General features: G+C 44.9%; 1 long non-coding RNA gene across 1 annotated transcript in view; it reads left to right on the top strand.

Moving 5' to 3' along the window:
* The window catches only part of LOC139176429 (uncharacterized), a 50,095-nt gene extending 32,148 nt beyond the window's left edge, over nt 1-17,947 (top strand). Inside the window, exons 3-6 of the long non-coding RNA XR_011560904.1 lie at nt 6,917-6,998; nt 7,640-7,842; nt 9,871-10,067; nt 10,748-17,947. This is a non-coding gene — a long non-coding RNA (uncharacterized lncRNA). The remainder of the gene's footprint in view (nt 1-6,916; nt 6,999-7,639; nt 7,843-9,870; nt 10,068-10,747) is intronic.
* The last annotated feature ends 311 nt before the right edge of the window (nt 17,948-18,258 follow it).

Here is an 18,258-nt window from a genome sequence, read left to right as displayed (position 1 = left end):
ATCCCTTGGACTGCAAGGAGATCAAACAGTCAATCCTAAAGGAAATCAGTCCTGACTGATCCTGAAGCTGAAGCTCCAATACTTTGGCCACCTGATGTGAAGAACTGACTCACTGGAAAAGACCTTGATGCTGGGAATGACTGAAGACAGGAGAAGAAGGGGACGACAGAGGATGAGATGGTTGGATGGCATCATCAACTCAATAGACATGAGTTTGAGCAAACTCTGGGAGTTGGTGATGGACAGGGAAGCCAGGTTGCTGCAGTCCATAGGGTCACAAAGAATCTGACATGACTGAGCGACTGAACTGAATTGAACATTTCTAAGGGCTTCCCAGGAGGTGCTCATGGTAAAGAATCCACCTGGCAATGCAGGAGATGCAGGAGACGTGGGTTCAGTCCCTGGGTTGGGAAGATTCCCTGGAGGAGGATATGGCAACCCACTCCAGTATTCTTGCCTGGAGAATCCCCAGGGACGGAGAAGCCTGGTAGGCTGCAGTCCATGGGGTCGCACAGAGTCGGACACGACTGAAGCGACACAGCAACAGCAAAAAGACACCTTTTAAATGCATTTGCAGAAGTTGTTGGAACTTCTTTGTTCTTAGGATACTAGCAAGAGGATTTCAGTTGATGTTGGTATAGATATGATAGGTACATTTTTTTCCTCCCTAAGTATTAAGTGGGGGCTTCCCTGGTGGTTCAGATGGTAAAGAATCTGTCTGCAATGCAGGAGACCTGGGTTCGATCCCTGGGTCAGGAAGATCCCCTGGAGAAAGGAATGCCTACCAACTCCAGTATTCTTGCCTGGGAAACCCCATGGACAGAGGAGCCTGTCAGGCTACTGTCCATGGGGTCACAAAGCACCAGACACGACTGAGCAACTAACACTTTGGGACCACCTAGTAGCACAGACCTTCATTGTAGGCATATACAAATCTGATCTGACCTTCTAATTGGATTCTAATTGCTTGTAGGACAAAACAAAATATCAGAATGGCTTAAAAAGACTTACACCTGCCTGATTTTCCAGCCCCTGCTTCTCTCCGGTACATCTCCTGAGCTCCAGCTATACTGAGCCACTAGTTTCCAAAATCTGTTGTATTAGATGATCACAGCTGTGATTTTCAGCAGCGCCTACTCCAACTTCAGAGGGAGGCTGTAATGTTTTACTATTAATCAGCATTATCTGACAGCCAACTTATACTGACCGTCAAAGTCTCCCTTTACTTATTTTTTTTGGCTAGTTTTATTTTAGTAAAGAGAATCCTTTATTCAAAGAAGATGTATTATGTCACAGAAATCAAGCAAGTGTTATTTATTTATTGACAGTGACTTCTTGAATTTTTAATTCATTTATTTTTGGCTGTGTGGGTCTTAGTGGCAGCATGCGGACCCTTCCCTGCTGCATGTGGGATTTTTCCGTGCAGCATGAAGGCTCTTCATTGCGGCACACGGGCTCCAGAGTGCACATGCTCAGTAGTTGTGGTGCGCTGGCTTAGTTGCCCCATTGCATGAGGGATTTTAATTCCCTGACCAGGGATCGAATTCACATTCCCTACACTGGAGGCAGATTCTTAACCACTGGACCGCCAAGGAAGTCCCTGATGCTGACTTCTTGAGGCCTAAATGCCCTTCCAGCCTTTTCCCCAAGCCAGGTTGACTGTTGCAGGAATGCCTGGCTCAGAGCAGCACTTCTCAGGAGCACCCCCTCTCACGCCAGCTGGGCTTTGGGTCACCAAATCCATGTTTGCAGGGAACTTGGGATGCCTGAAATTAAGATCATTCTCATGTCTGGTGCTCTCTAAGGCATCATCAGGTTGATTGCCCAGCAGCCTGCGGGTCTGCACACAATGCTGGCCTGGTGGTGGCGTTCGAGGAAGGCTTCGTAAGCTTGAGAAGTAGGGTGTCATTCATGTTACTGCAGTTAGAATGGCTTTGGGGGCTGCTAACCAGAAGGGGAAAAGTGCCAAATTTCATATCTCCACCGAGTTAGACTTTAGTCATTCAGCTGCTCTGTCCTCTGATGATCTCCTTGTAGAGTTTAAACTCCATGGAACAAGATCTGTGCTATTGCACTGTAGCTCAGAGGTGTTCTGCAGTGTCACCAGAGAAAGGGAGAGAGATTGTGGTCCAGACGAGGAGGAGCACGTGGGGTGGGGGCAGGGAACAGCTCCTAGGACAGAACAATCCATGTCCAGCTAAATAAAAGTCTCCAAGAGTCTTAAACTGTCCAACGGTCAGCTGAGAACAAAAGCAGCAAAACAAAATTGGGTTAAACTTCAAGGTTAACCAAGTGAAAAGAAAGCACATACATAAGATAATCTTTTAAGTCAACTGGCAAGTTTTACAGGAACTAGGTAGTGGTTGGGAAACATTATACCAAGGCCAAGGGTGGGGCTAAAGTCAGGCACCCTGGTGGGTTACTGGGGAGGCCACTTCTCTGGCCTGATGGGAGACCAAGAGCTGAAGGGCGGTGGCAACTGTGCAATTGGCTTCACAATCCGAATTGTTTTCTAAAGTATCCCCCTGTTTCCTTCCAACTTCGTGTGAAATTACACCTAGGTATGGCAACACACACCAGGATTGCAGTACTAGAGCAAACCTCAGAGGTCCTAGCTGTGACTTTCTCTACTTTTGGACAGCGTAAGCTAGAGAAGCTGAGAGAGTTAACCAAGGCCATATATCTGTGAGCAGCAGATTCACAAGAGCCCAGGCCAACCGGGCCTGAACCCCAGGCCTGGTTCAGTGCTTTTACTAGTACCCAGTCTGATTCCTGATGTCTGACCTCTGGGACTTCTTATTTTCCAACAGCAGCATGTTTTATGTGTGCTTTTGTTATAAATTGTATTTATAGCTAATAGCAGCAGTATTAGAAACTCTTCTGGTGGTAAGAACTGCCTCACTCGATTTTATTTTGCAGGTTGAACACTGACTATAGGAGATTAAAATGAGTTTTCCATCTTCTCTTTTGATTAAAGGAGATTCCTAATGCAATCTTATTTCCTGAAGCTGCCACTGGGGGGTGGTGGGCAGCACTTAGGATATTTATACAATGGCAACAAGAAAATGGTTTTCTCATACTCAAAATCAAGAAGTTTCCTGAAGAGCTCAGGAGCTGAAACTGGCCCATATGGAGAAGCAGTGATGCTGTAAAACAGAGTAGATATGTGAGCTAAAAGGGTACACTCTGGGGACTTCCCTGGTGGTCCAGTGGTTAAGAATATGCTTTGCAGTGCAGGGGACACGGGTTTGATCCCTGGACAGGGAACTAAGATCCCACACGTGCCGTGGAGCAACTAAGGCCGTGTACCACAACTAGAGAGTCTGTCCACTGGAATGAGAGATTTCACATGATGCAACTGAGACCCAGTGCAGCCAAATAAGTAATACATAAATAAACGAAAACTTAATGACATGTTTTTTTTTTTTTTTAAGTATACACTCTGTGAAGTCCCTGGAAGAGGAATCAGTGAGGGAAGACTTGGTGTGGAAGATGGGACATGTGTTAGTCTTGGGATGGAATGGGACAGATTTATGAATGGGGGCCTCTATGCCAGGGGAAGGAAATGCCAAGAGTCAGTGCAGAGACAAAGGAAGAAGCAGAACATCTTCATGAAGAGTCAACTGGGCTGGGGTGGAAGAGGATATAGGGTGGCAGGAAAGGAGGCTGGATAATATAGTTCCTAGTAACCCAACAAGAGGATTGTAAGTGTGCCACCATGGGAAATGGGGAGCCATAGAGGGTTTGAGCAAAGAAGTGACGTGAATGAAGTTCTAAGAGATGATTGGCTTGTCTGGCATTGCAAGACAAGTTGGAGGACACTTAGACTAGAATTAGAAAAACTAGCCATTACAACTATATTGTAAGATGTGAGTAAGAAATGTCAAGAACCAGGGTGTACCAGTTCAAATGGAAAGGAAGCTACAAGTGTGATAGACATTTGAAAGGAAAATATTGACCACATGCCATCTGCTCATATTGGCCTAAGTAGTCCTTGTTCATGCCTCAAAGTGTTAAAACATCAAATAGCTTTGCTGATGAAATATTGTATCATGTAAATGTCTATATATCAATATTTATAAATTTCTCATTATTTACTTAATTTTACAAATATTTAATTGCTTCAGATAAGGGTTAAAACATTAGATGCACTTTGTAGGGTGGAATTATTCAGAATAGTTTACGGTTTTCAAAAAACATGTCAAAAAACCTTTGAAATCTTTCAATGCTCTGAATTTCACAACAGATGGTATGTTATTCAGTCTCTTTCAGATTAAAAGAAAGAGTCATACCTAAATTGTAAATGATGAAGGTTTGAGGTTGGCATTTACAGGGAAGTAAGGAAGTGGGCTGAGTGCTCAGTAGTTCCATAATCATTGTGGCTCCCACATACTGGTCCAAGACTTTCACAGTGGGATGCACAGTAGGTCTAGATTGAATCTAGGGAAGCAATAAATCAGTTTGGCATGATTCAGGATTTTGTAGTGGGTCTTGTGACCTGTCTTCTCTGTGAGCATCTCTTATGCTCCCCAAGAGCAGCATGTCAACCATCATCATTATCCATATGTGGAGCTGTTTTGCATCCAAGTCGTCCCACACTGGATGGCCCTTGACCGGGGCTCCATTCCTGCTGTAATCAGATAGAATAGGGTGGCTATCTCTTATCACAAATGACATACCATAGCCATTCAGGCAGAAAGAAAAGCCTGGGGTCACTTTCCTCAGCAGGGGTCCATAACAGAGCCTCAAAGCTTCCCATCTGTTTAGATGAGGAAGACAATTATACAGATGTATGTTTGGAGGCAAAAGGAGAAATTCTCTCTTTATCAGAGAGTCATATAGCTTTCTGAATTTCTAAACTTAGAAATACAACTTTCAAATGGAAAGGGTTTGCATATATCTCAAATAATCACTAACTTCTGTTTACATCAAAAATTTCTCTTCTTTTTCACTGATGAGACAGGAAATACAGTCAGACATAGCACATTGGAGAATGTGAGACTTTTCCATATTTTATTGTGTCTTTTATTGGAAATGAGGTATCAGAGAAGGTTGGCTGCTGTTTTTCCCCTGGAGTCCAGAGTTTGTCTAAACTATTTTGCCCCAGGTTATTATCAGTGATTAGCCAGTGACTATATGGTGAGTACCTACTTTATTCATTAGCTCTGAGATGACATATCGTGATTTCATCTCATATACTCCCTATTGGAGTGGTTCCTGGAATGTTCAGGGTTGAAAAGGATTCTATGTTTTGATCTTTTTTCGAAAGGAAAGAAAGCCAACACTGATTAGTGACAATGAGTATAGGAGGAAGGAAAAGGAACATAGGCATTATATGCACCATTATACCATCATCACACCATCACATTATTCTCAATAATGTGCCAGTTCTTTACCCACATCCCAGTTTGCTGCTCCTGAAACTTGGTGATTTCACTGATACCTGATTTTTTTTGCTTCTTCACTTCCACTCCAATGTTTGTTATCAACAAGGCCTTCCTGAAATTTCTCTCTCCCTTTTCATTCCTCCAGACATAACCTTGGTCCAGTTGGCTTTGAAGGCTTTCAAAGCTGTTTTCGTTTAGAGAGGAGTGATATAGTTCTGGAAATACCAGTAGGTGCCCAGAAAGTGTCCACATTGACAGACCCTTGGGGATCTGAGATCTAGTTTTCCCTTAGCCTCCTAGGTCTAAAAACTCAATTGTGTCAGGGCCCCAAATTGGACCCAGAGGGAAATGGTTTATATGAATCGGTCATAGGAGACTGACAGATAAGCAATTATAGGGAAAAAATGTATTGGCCTTACAGAAAGTTGTAAAGTTCTATGATCTGTGCATTTGTTCCTGGTGAGAAATCTCCATGCAAGTCAGGACATGATCAGAAGGGGGTTTGGTGAACATGAATGCAAGGTCAGGCACTAGCTGTGGGGTCTAAAAGGAACGAAGCCACAACGGCCCACCTCTCGTAGGGATGTCTCATTACCATTTCTCCAGGACAGTGTGGGTAAGTGCTGCCATGTGCCACTCTTTCCTGGTCTTCATGCTGTGGCTGAGCCTTTGTTAACACGCTCTGTAACAATATTGATGTTAAGTTGCTCCATTCAGTTCATCTCAGACAACCTGCCTTTTAAATACAGAAGATTGATTTTGTTAGCAGACCCCTCTAAGTTTAGGGGGTGTTCCTCACTTTCATCACCTACTAGCCCATTCCGTAGCTATTCTCCAGATTTCTAACGAATTATTTTGCCTAAAAGACCTTTCATTATCCGCAACACCTCACATTTGATGAGCCCGAGTTGACAAAGCCCTTCCACAGGCAGTGTCTCCCAGAGTCCTTATCTTCTTGGGCAGAAGGTAAAGCGTGGGTTTGCACATAAGGGAGAGGAGGCTAACAGAAAACTCCAGCAAGTTCCTGCAGGGCCCCCACCCCAGCGCCAGGTTGGGGACCAGGGTGGCTGACTTGGGGGGCCCATGTTTTTTCTGCGCTCACCATCTCCTCTGCTCTTTTTTCTATTAAAAAAACCTCATAAACGTTCCCAATCCCTGCCCTTGTGGGTAGAGTGAAGTTCCTAACGATGGGTTTTCAGGGCCCCACTCTGCATCTGGTGTCTGACTTCCTGCTCCCGGTCCCCCAGACTTTGCTTTCTGCCCAGTCACGTGGGCCCTGTTCCCCTTTCCACTTGCTCCCACGCTCCAGCCCCTGCTTTCGCTGCTGCTGAGCAGAGAGAAAAGAAGTTCAGAGAGTGCTTCTGGGTCCCCTAGGCGTGCCCTTCCCCAAGTTACCCCGGGTATCAGTTTGGCAGGTCACCTTCTGCTGGCACTGGGCTCTGGGATCTGGAGGGGCTGAGGCTGGGGGAGGGAGCACGGGCTGAGAACGGGGAATGTTCAATGCATGTTTGATTCTCGTCCGCATTCAGGGCTCCTCATTAAAGCCACAGACGCGGCGCGGGGGATCTGCTCTTCATTTCAGAGTTGGCAACGCCTGAAGCCCCATTAGCGGTAATATGCACCAGCGGGATCCAGGGAGAGGAAGAAGGCTGAAAGGACTAGAATTTCTGGCCCAATTTTTAAAGAAAAGAAGAGAATGAGAGACCCATAAAACTCAGAAGCACTCTTTTCCCCTGGGCTCATTCACATGGAAATGCAAGTCCGCTGATGGCGGACAGGGCAGTGATGGCGCAGGAGCAGGGGTCTCCGTGACCCTCCAGCTCCTTCGCGGCCGCCGCGTGCGCCAGCGGGACTTCCCTCCTGAGCCACCAGTGCCAAACGGAAAGACTTTAACGTCACATCTTTGGGCACTTGGCAGGAAACACCACGAATGTTCCAATTATTAAACTAATAAGCACTCAAGACCCCAAACAGCCCTTCGTGGTGCACGTACACCCCAGCGTTGGGTGCTGGGAAAACTCCTCGTCAAGCACAAGGCTCTTTGGTTGCTGTGCTGACGATATGGAGCAGAAAGACAGCGGTCATGACATTGGCAGTGGCTGTCTAAGGTTCCTCTGAGGCCTGCGGTGGGTGTTCTGGATCTGAGGCTCAGGCCTAGTGGGGGTCAGGGTTCATGTGGGGAAAGGAAACAGTGGATCCCGTTCCTTGAAACTTAAGGAAACAGGTACTAACATAAGATCTACGTTTTGCAGCCTGATCTCTTGCTGACAGATGTAGAGAGTAGCACCGCCTTTGCTGTAATCACAGCTGCTGCTTACTTAACCTCTAAGAACGCTGCCTTGAGCACAGCGCTGAGGATGGGAGAAAAGCCAGTCTGGATTCCAGTGGCCCAACCCAGAACTTTGGTTACTGGATTCTCAGCCCATCTTCAGAGCCACTCAGGGAGGCATGCAAGGTAGTGTTTATCTACTCATTTTTGTTGTTCAGTCACTCAGTCTTGTCAGACTCTTCGTGACCCCGTGGACTGCAGCACGCCAGGCTTCCCTGTCCTTCACCATCTCCTGGAGCTTGCTCAAACTCAGTGAGGAAATTGAATCTCTGTGTGCGAATGATCTGTTTGTGATCTGCAGGATGAAGACTCAAACCCAGACCTTCTCAGCAACTTCAGTATTTTCAGTACTTTTTCCAGGAATCTACTTACTAGAAAGATCACCTCAAGCTAACCTGTGAAATGAGGATTGGGAAGAGTCATCAGATTTGGGACTGTGAATCGCTCTGTTTGAAGACAAGTCTCATGACATGGACTTCCTGAAGATCCACCAATTGCCAGACTCTCTTTAAGAGGCCTGAGCTGATTCTTGTTTCAAGGAGCAGCCTAACATTAACATCATCAAGAAAGATCTACTGTGCCCTTCAGTTTACGAAGTTGACTTCCTGTACTTAACTTCACGTTCTGCTTTCTGGCTGGCTTCTGGTTTCACATTCCTCTTGTCAAGCACTAGCTCTTCCTTCTATGACTGCTGATCTTTTTCTTTTCTGGCCTTGGGTTTACTGCCCTGTTTCCTGCCTTCTTCACTGTGCTATTTGAGGATGCCTGTTGTCAGAGACTAGAAAATTCGTGTCCATTGGAGGAAAGAAAATAGAGAAAGCCCTTCAATGAAACTGCAAACATGTAGGACAACAAGCTACAGACATGCATCAGGACGTCTCAGGCATCACAGATTGTGTGTCTGGAGTGCACATATCTATCACATGCTGTAGAGTGAGGTTAGCCTTCCAGAGTTCTGCTTAGGGAACAGATGGGTTTGAAAGAGATTGTCTCATTATACAAGTGAGAGATGACTTCCCCCAAATGACACAACTAGTCAGTGGCAAATAAAGGCTCATGTGTACTTGTGTAATTCTCTCTGCCCTCCCCCCCGCCCCCGCCCCGTAATTTGTAGGACTGAAGGATTGAAAGGAATCTCCATCACCTTTTTAGAAGAGAAAATAACTCATATGAGCCTACAATGCTTTCTTATGGTTCTTCTGTAAGTTCTAAGGGTGGGATAAAAAGATCTTGCCAAGAGGTAAGAACTGAGGGAACGATTTTTTATTTTTTGCCAGTGATGGATCTTAGTTATAGGACTTGGGAACTAGTTCCCTGACCAGGGATTGAACCCAGGCCCCCTGCATTAGGAACTTGAAGTCTTAGCTACTGGACTACTAGGGAGGTCCTAAGGGAAGGATCTTAAAGAAAGAGATCAACCTGTCCTCTTTTAGACTCTTGGACTTTCCATCCATTCATTAAAGGTATGAGTAGGAAGTTGGAAATGTGATTATATTATCCTCAATGCGTAGGCACTAGCTCACCTGGAGCGAAGAATTGAAAACAGGGTTTTTCCATGTGAGATGCCTCAGGTGGAAGCTTTTTTGCAATCTTAAATTTGAATCCTAGATTACGAAACATGTTGTTCAGTCATTCAGTCATGTCTGACTCTTTGCGACCCCATGGACTGCAACACACCAGGCTTCATAAACTGCTTCCATAAAGCACTTCTCTATAAAGAAAAGCTTACTGTGAATCCTTGTGTCTTTGTTCACATCTGTAGCTTAAAGGACTTCCCTTCTTTTGTTTTCCCTGACAGTGACCTTATTTTCTGATTTCAAACCTGAGATTCCAAGTCTTGCAAAGTCTTGCTTTATATTGTGAGTTATCTTATACAGATAATATTATAAAGGTGTAAAAACCAAAGTGCATTTAATCAATGTACTTAGCTAAACATAGATATGAAAAAGAACAAAAATACTTGAAACCAAGACTATTCCCATTAATGTTTTTCATGGGGAGTTTTAAAAAAATATTAAGTTTATTAACATTTTAAGATATATTTGGTTACATTTTTTACTGTTATTTTATTTTAAATATTTTATTCTTCCATGTAGACCAAAAGTCTCTATTGAATTTGTTACAATATTGCTTATTGTATTTTTTGTTCTCAAGGCTTGTGGAATCTTAGCTCTTTGACCACGGATCAAACCTACACCACCTGCATTGGAAGGCAAAGTCTTAACCACTGGACTACCAGGGAAATCCCACAATCAGCACCATCATATCCCCTTAACTCCCCAAGGGGCTCTTCTTGCATTTATTTTCACCTTCTATATTGACCTTCAGTAGAGAATAAAAATGAGAGAGAGGTGAGGAGTTGCACATGGTTTGTCCTGGGTTCTATGACCCACATCTTCTATCCTGCCCTCATTCATCATGGCTGGTCCCAGCGCATTGTTAATAAATAGAGAGAGGAGGGCTGGTGAAGACATGAGAGAAAAGATTTCAGCACAATCCCTGGAAGACTGGTGTGGGCTGTCCTGCACATACGTCAGCAGAGACACATTCCCTTTGTTACCTGAGACCAGATTAACGCTGTTGGTTTCTGTGCCATTCATCAGTTTCAAAATCATGAGCATAATAACTTCCTCAAGTGACACACATCATAGCCCAAGTACCACAAAGCTTTCTTTAGCGTGTGAGGCAATGATAATTTAGTACTAGTAATGTAAACCATGGATGGTCACAAGGTTTATAAAAAATGTCCTCAAATTTCTTATTCTAAGCATCTGACTTTGAGAAAACAAACACCCGCCCCCCCAAACCTAGCTCATCAATTTCTCATCCCAATTTAAATGTAGCCATTTATGAAAAATGGCTACTTCCACATTAGCTAGCTTGGGCTACTTTGGAGCAATTTTGGTTTTCTACTACAACCTCTTTCCTTCTTAAGATGCCTTGCTAAATGACCCTGTTTTAGATGCCTGATTTTGGCTGCTGGTGAGAAGTACCAAGTGATGGACTCAGCATCTCTATCTTCTACCTGCAGGTCTGGACAGCGGCCCTCCTCCACTCAGTGACCTTCTTGGATATGGCGCCTGCATTCCATTCCCAGCACAGAGCTGGCTCCAAGGACGGGAGCCCTTTGCAAAGCACTGTTTCCCATAGTTCCTGATGCCTTTGTTCTGAGATAAAGTAAGCCTGTGCTCCATCCCCTCTGCCAAGCTTCTGCTTATCACTAGGCAAGGCAAATATCATTGGAATGTTTCAGTGCACTATTAGCCAAATTCCAATGCAATCCCAATCACTTGATTAAGTGTTTTGAGGACTCACTAGTCCTGGCATTGACAAGTCCTTGTAAGAGATCAACAGTGTCAATGGGAATAAATATTAGCTTGTCCTTTCACATTTAATATGTCAAGCTGACCTACAAGGATGTAAGCACGCCAAGGGCTGCAATTTCTGTTTGTTTTGTCTCCAATATATCCCCTAATACACCTGGAATGCTACCAGAACAGTTCCCTGAAATAGTGCCCGGGACATAGTTGGTGCTTAATAAATGACTTTTTAAAAATTATGTTAAAGTTTCCTTACAGTGAAAAATCTGTTCTTGACCTTCATATGAATTCAATCACTTAGTATGAGCTCTTTTACATGAGTCAGAGTTTTAAATTCAACATCTTTAGAGATTTATCCATGTTTGCATATATTAGTAGTTTGTTTCTTTTTATGGCTGTGTAGTATTCCATGCATAAATATTCCACAACGTATTTATCCATTCTCTTGTTGATGGATATTTGGTTGTTTTCAGTTTGGGGCTGCTGTGACTAAAGTTTCCATAAATATTCTTGTATGTCTTCTTGTGGATGTATATTGTTATTTCTCTTGGGTAAGTATTCAGGGATGAAAATCCAGAATTACAAGGTAGGGGTAACTTAATAAGATTGTGCCAAAATAGTAGTAAATATTTATTAAGTCCTTTGAAACATATCCAGTTAAGTTGTCTTTCCAATTTGAAATATCCTTTCCCTTTCTCAATCAATTGTCATAAAAATTCCTTTTTCAAGTTTTTGCTGCATAAGGATTATTCTCTGATTATTGCAATATGTCTTCAGTAAGGTGAATGTTTTGTTGTCGTTTAGTCGCTAAGTCATGTCTGACTCTGCAACCCCATGGACTGTAGCCTGCCAAGCTCCTCTGTCCATGGGATTTCCCAGGCAAGAATACTAAAGCAGGTTGCCATTTCCTACTCCAGGGGATCTTCCCAATTCAGGGAACCCTTGTCTCCTGTGTCTCCTGCATTGGTGGGTGGATTCTTAACCACTGAGCCACCAGGGAAGTCCAAGTTTAATGTTAACCCAAGATTAAAATTAATAGATATTTATTGTATAATATACACTAGTTTCCTTATATTTTATTGTTTTCTGAGGCTGCAGAGATGGAAATCACTCCTTGGCCCCAGGAAGCTCACAGTCTAGTCAAGAACACAGACAGCTGTGATGGGGACAGTGAGGCATACACACGGTGGTAAGGGGCTAAGAAGACCAAACACATAACTCAGTCTGAGAGGTCTTTCTGGGACTGGAAGCCTCAACTGAATCCAATCAGATCAGATCAGTCGCTCAGTCATGTCCGACTCTTTGTGACCTCATGAATCGCAGCATGCCAGGCCTCCCTGTCCATCACCAACTCCCGGAGTTCACTCAGACTCACATCCATCGAGTCAGTGACGCCATCCAGCCATCTCATCCTCTGTCGTCCCCTTCTCCTCTTGCCCCCAATCCCTCCCAGCATCAGAGTCTTTTCCAATGAGTCAACTCTTCGCATGAGGTGGCCAAAGTACTGGAGTTTCAGCTTTAGCATCATTCCTTCCAAAGAAATCCCAGGGCTGATCTCCTTTAGAATGGACTGGTTGGATCTCCTTGCAGTCCAAGGGACTCTCAAGAGTCTTCTCCAACACCACAGTTCAAAAGCATCAATTCTTCGGTGCTCAGCCTTCTTCACAGTCCAACTCTCACATCCATACATGTTTGTATTAAAAAGAAGAGAGCATTCTAAGCAAAGAAAACTGAAGATATAAAGAGAGATGAAGGGGAGCATGCTTCATTTGGGGGTAGATGGGTCCCCATAGCTGGAGCACTGGGCTTGAATGTGGGTTGGCGAGATACCAAGGAGACGAAGGGGGCTGGGGAACAGCCAAGACCTGGACACAGAAGACCTTGGACACCCTGTGAAGGCATCTAGACTTTACCTGCAACTCTGGGGAACCACTGAATGGTCTTAAGCAGGGATGACATTATAGGATTCATAGCATCTCCTACTTTTCCACAGAAACTGATTTAACTTTTATTCCACTACTTGTTTCGATTTGTCTCTTGCTGTTGTGATTTGTCCGTGTGTCTCCTCTCCATCTGGCCTGCAAGGTAATCCTTATGAATGTCTTTGGGATCTCCATGACTCCAAAGCACTTCTCAGCTGGCACATCCCTGGTGGCTCAGATGGTAAAGAATCTGCCTGCAATGCAGAATACATGGGTTTGATCCCTGGAGAAGGGATTGGCAACCCACTGCAGTATTCTTGCCTGGAGAATCCCATGGACAGAGGAGCCTGATGGCCTGTGGTCCATGGAGTTGCAAAGAGATGGACATGACTGAGCAACTCAGCACGCACATACAGTAGGCATAAGTGCTTTGTGGGTGTTTGATCAATGGGCTTGAGCCATGAATACCTAGAGGCTACCCATACCCTTGGGGGCTGCTAGACTGAGGTTTAAGGAGGATGTTCATTTTCCTTGGGGTATAAATCCCATTGAAATGGACCTGAGAGAAAAGTTCTGAATTCTGACACGGAAGGAAGGGAAGGAAAATCACACAAAAACTAAGAATCCTCAGGTGTTCCTGTCATAACCTTATCGGCCTCCCACACGGAATCCCACTGAGGTATTTTGGGGCTGTTCTGTGGCAAAAACCTGGTTGCTTTTCTGAAGCATTCTGGAATTTCCATCCAGTGAACAGATGGCATTGTTTTCATACAAAGAGCAAAAGAATCTCATGTACTCAAACACTGGGAGCTTGAAAAAATACACAGAGGCTGGGTAGTAATTACAATGGGGAAAGAATATAATATGTCAATAGACAGCTAGACTCCACAAAGCAAGCATCCAGTTGGTTCCTTGGCCAGTAAGATGGCCTCTGCGGGCAGTGTCAGGGCTGAGGGCGTGAGTACACTGATGTGGTGCTAACACCGGCTCTGGGCCAGGCTATGGTCTCACCTACCAACACAGCTGAACTGCTCTCTCGATATATAAATAAAGTTCCTATTATGTGCTTGGCGCTGAGAATCCAGCAGTGAAAAGACATAGTTCTGATCACAGGAGCTGTCAGCATGGAGGAGAGAACAGACTGATGAAAGATGTGCACAGAAATTGAGAACAAGAAGTAGAAACCTCTACCCCAGGCTGGAGAGATCAGGAGAGGTTCCCGGGGGAGGTGACATGTGAACTCAGTCTTATGAGCTGCCTGGGAGCTGGCCAGGAGGTTTGGTAAGGAGGCAAAGTAAAGGATAACATTGAGGGCCTTCTGGATTGAGGGGACAGTGTGAGCAAGGGCATGGAGGTCCCAGGAGTGAAGTGGATTCAGGGACATCATATAAACAGTACTGCCTGTTTGGATAGGGTAGGGAGTGGCATAAAATGAGGCTAGAGATGCAACCTGGAAACTAGAAATATCTGAGCAAAGCATTACACAAGTTCATGCAAATGACTTGCATAACCAGGTGCACCCTATCAGGAAGCCTGCTTGTAAGGTTGAGAGCCTGGGAATATTTGGTAACAAAACTCTAATGCCAAGATCAACAGGTCTCACAGGGAAGAAGTAGTCATTTATCCATTTAATCGAGACACATGTAGAGAGCAAGTGCGAAGTATCAGGTACTAGAAGTCCACGATGAGTGGTATATTCCTGACAAAATGACCAGCACTTGCTAATCTGCCCCAGGTGAGGATTCCCGAGATAGTTGTCCAATAAATCCTGTTGGGTGAATCAGAGAAGTGAGCAGACAAGTATGATATCAAAGGGTTACAATTAAGAGAGCAGGAAACTCATCCTGAAAATGTCTGCATGAATCCAGAGAAGTAAAATACGTAAGTGAAGAGACCTCCAGGTGAAGGACAACAGGGCCTCATGGGGATGATGGCCAGTAGAGTGTGTGCTTATTCACAAGGGGATAGTTGCTACTCAACTCCAGGTAAATTAGAATCAAAAGAAGCTGGAAATTTGTGTTTTTTTATCCAGTGAAACATTACTTGCAAACTGGTTGCTCCCACATGCTCAGGGTTCCAGCATAATCAGCCTTGTACCTACATGGAGGTGATGGCATAGAGAAACAGACACTGGTTACCAAGATCTGAGGCTTGGATACCTGCCTTTCTGGAGGAACATAGCACAGGACAGACACCTGCATGATCAGAGTAGGAGACCACAGCCCTCGGAGCCAAGAGGGCGAACAGAGTCAGGCGCTCCCAGGGACCCCAGGCTCACATGCATGTGGTGAGCGCCTGACTTCAGGTCAATCTCCGGCTTCTCACCCAGGAGCCACGGGCTGCAGTGCAGCTCCTCCCCCAGAGAGGACCTGTGTAGCCCTTGCTAATTTGCTGGCCACTGGGATCTGTTTGGGGCTGTTTGTTTTGCAGAAGGAAACAGAAGATTGCAGTGTGTCAGAATTCTGCTCCTCCTTCTGCGCTGCTGCCTCCCCCACATTAAAAACTGCTGAACAAACAGAGAAATCAGAGATGATTATACGCTGCTGGAAACCCGCGTGCTTCCGCCGGGCCACATCCCCCTGCCAAGCTGTTATGTAAGCCATCAGGACTGGAACCAAGCGGAGTTACCATTGACAGCCCGTCCATGACCTGCTCATCACCTACCGCTTTCCGCAGATCCCGTCTCACCTGGTGGGAACCTGCCCTGGGGAAGAGAGGGCCAGGGCACACACGGACAGGCTGCTTGTTTTTACATTTGTTTTGGGATTTCCCTCTCTCCCTTCCCAGCCAGTTCAGAGGTATGGGTGGGTCAGGATTAGGAGTTTACTTTGGCTAGCTTCCCAGTGACTAACACATTTTATACTGGCAAACTCCATCTGACAATCCGGGGGAGTTGAGTGTTTTTCACCCTCTGAAGTGAATAAGTCATTTTGGATGTTTAGAGAGCAGAGTTGAACAAGCCTGGAGCCTGGGGTGACCTCTAGGCCAGACCACACTGCTCTGATGACCAATACTTATTTCTATTTAGGGATTCTGGGCATGTTTCCCAGTCCTAAACCACCTAAATGGACTTAGAAGAGCTTTTCCTTTGATGTGTCAATGATTTGAGTAAATGAGCTAAATTCTCAGGCTTTTCTTTCTTTTTCTTCTGCATCACAAGGTTAGGAATACTTAATGGCTCCTACAGCAAGTGCACTAAGGGTTTTATTACAACTTTCGGGCCAGGTTATAATTATGTCTGAAGTGAGCTCCCATCTATTTACAGTTGACAATATATATTCAGGATATATATGGCCAGATCTTATAGGTGATACAGATACCCCTTCCCATATCTATGCAACACTGGGATTCCATTCCTCTCCCTTTTTCAGCCTTAACTGACCTTACCCCACATGAGAGGTTTACATCTCAAGTAGAAGGTCCTGAATGCTGGAGTCAGATAAAACCTGTGTTGGAGACACCACTTGGTCATTCAGAGTCTCTGTGACCTTGTGCTATAGCCTCAACCTTGCTAAGTCCCTGGATCTGCTGGTTCCCTTTAATTTTCCTACATCACTTTAGAAAGATGCAGGCTTCCAAGGGTCATTCCTGGCTTTGGAGAATGACTAACCATGTCCACCTCTCACCTGTCCCATCATGGCGGGTGAGCAGGTCAGCACGGTGAACCCTTCATCAGCTGATGAGACTGCCCTAGGAGTGAGGAGCTGGACTGAAACCTCAGGCTCAGTCCCCACTCCTGGCCCTCATCTTTTTTCCTAGTAACCTTGGAGGGAGCGCCTCACAAGCCAAGGGCCTGGGGTGGTTGGTCAACTCCAAGTCTTGGTGACATAGGTGCCACCTCTTATAGCTGATACAGATACCTCTTCCCAGGAAGATGGCCAGCAAATTCTTATTCCTTGCACAGGCATTTTAAAAAAAGCTCACACCAAAGAAGAAATTGCCCTTTCTAGATCTCAATTCATAGGAGGGCTAGTCAGTAAGCCCCCGAATCCTAATAATAGAAGGGATTTATGCAGGGGGTGGGGTTGGGTACCACATAAATGTTATGGCAGGGAGAGAGAGCCAACTTAATGTACTGAGAACTAATTTTATTAAGTGAAACTATTTTGCACAGAGTGACAGCAATCAACTGCCCTCCCACTGTCTGAATGTAAATAGGGAAACCAAATTCAGATCCTAACCTTCTTACAGGGAAGCTTTGCTTCCCACTCTGCTTCAAGATGACCTTTGGCTGGAAAACAAAATGTGGGTCTGAATTTAGTAAAGCTTGAGTTTGACTCAACTCTTCCAGTTCAGAGAAAATAAAAATCCTTATTTCCGGAATCCAGTAGCCTCTTTAATTGAGTTCATCCAGCCTTTGATGGTTTTCTGGATAATAATTAAACTCATGTTGACCAACCTCCTTACGTTGTTATCTTAAAAAAAGAGAGAAGTGGTGTGGTTTGGATGGGGCCGTGGGAAGCAAACCTTTTTGAGTATCTTTCTCCCTCTGTCCAGACTCTGGCTTTCTGCTTGGCTGCATAAACATCATTAGGAAGCCTCCCTCCTCAGACCCGTCAGATCTCCACCTGGAGAAAGAGGGTAAGGGTTATAAGAAGTTGAGTAATCTTGATTGAGGGAGTTGGTTTCTTCATAAAACATGCTCTCCTTAATCTGGCTGGGCAGGGTAGATGACAGGGAAGAGCAGCCAGTGAAAGTGTTGAGCCCACATCAACCATGCCCCCAAGATGGGCACAACTAGAATGGGACGGAGAAGGCAATGGCACCCAACTCCAGCACTCTTGCCTGGAAAATCCTATGGACAGAGGAGCCTGGTAGGCTGCAGTCCATGGGGTAGCTACAAGTCAGACACGACTGAGCGACTTCACTTTCACTTTTCATTTTCATATATTGGAGAAGGAAATGGCAGCCCACTCCAGAGTTCTTGCCTGGAGAATCCCAGGGATGGGGGAGCCTGGTGGCTGCTGTCTATGGGGTCACCCAGAATCAGACACGACTTAAGTGACTTAGCAGCAGCAGCAGCACCAGGGAACACTTCACGTGCCTGCCAGTTTGAATTCATGAGATCCAGTTTGAATTCACGAGATCAGTTCTTTGAAAGACTTCTCTTCAACCCCAGGCAGTTTGACTAATGCAATAGCTCTTAAGGGATGGATAGAGAGGCCTGGGTAGCAACATTCAGTTCCAATGACCCCAATTCCCAAAGATACAGATAATGAAGTAAAACAGCATGTGACATATTTTATTTTGTCAATCATGCTTTGTTTACAAAATAAAGAGCAATGGGAATCACTGAAATA

The sequence above is a fragment of the Bos indicus genome, chromosome 16, assembly GCF_029378745.1.
Source record: "Bos indicus isolate NIAB-ARS_2022 breed Sahiwal x Tharparkar chromosome 16, NIAB-ARS_B.indTharparkar_mat_pri_1.0, whole genome shotgun sequence".
Lineage (NCBI taxonomy): Eukaryota > Metazoa > Chordata > Mammalia > Artiodactyla > Bovidae > Bos > Bos indicus.
This window is presented reverse-complemented; position numbering and strand designations above follow the sequence as displayed.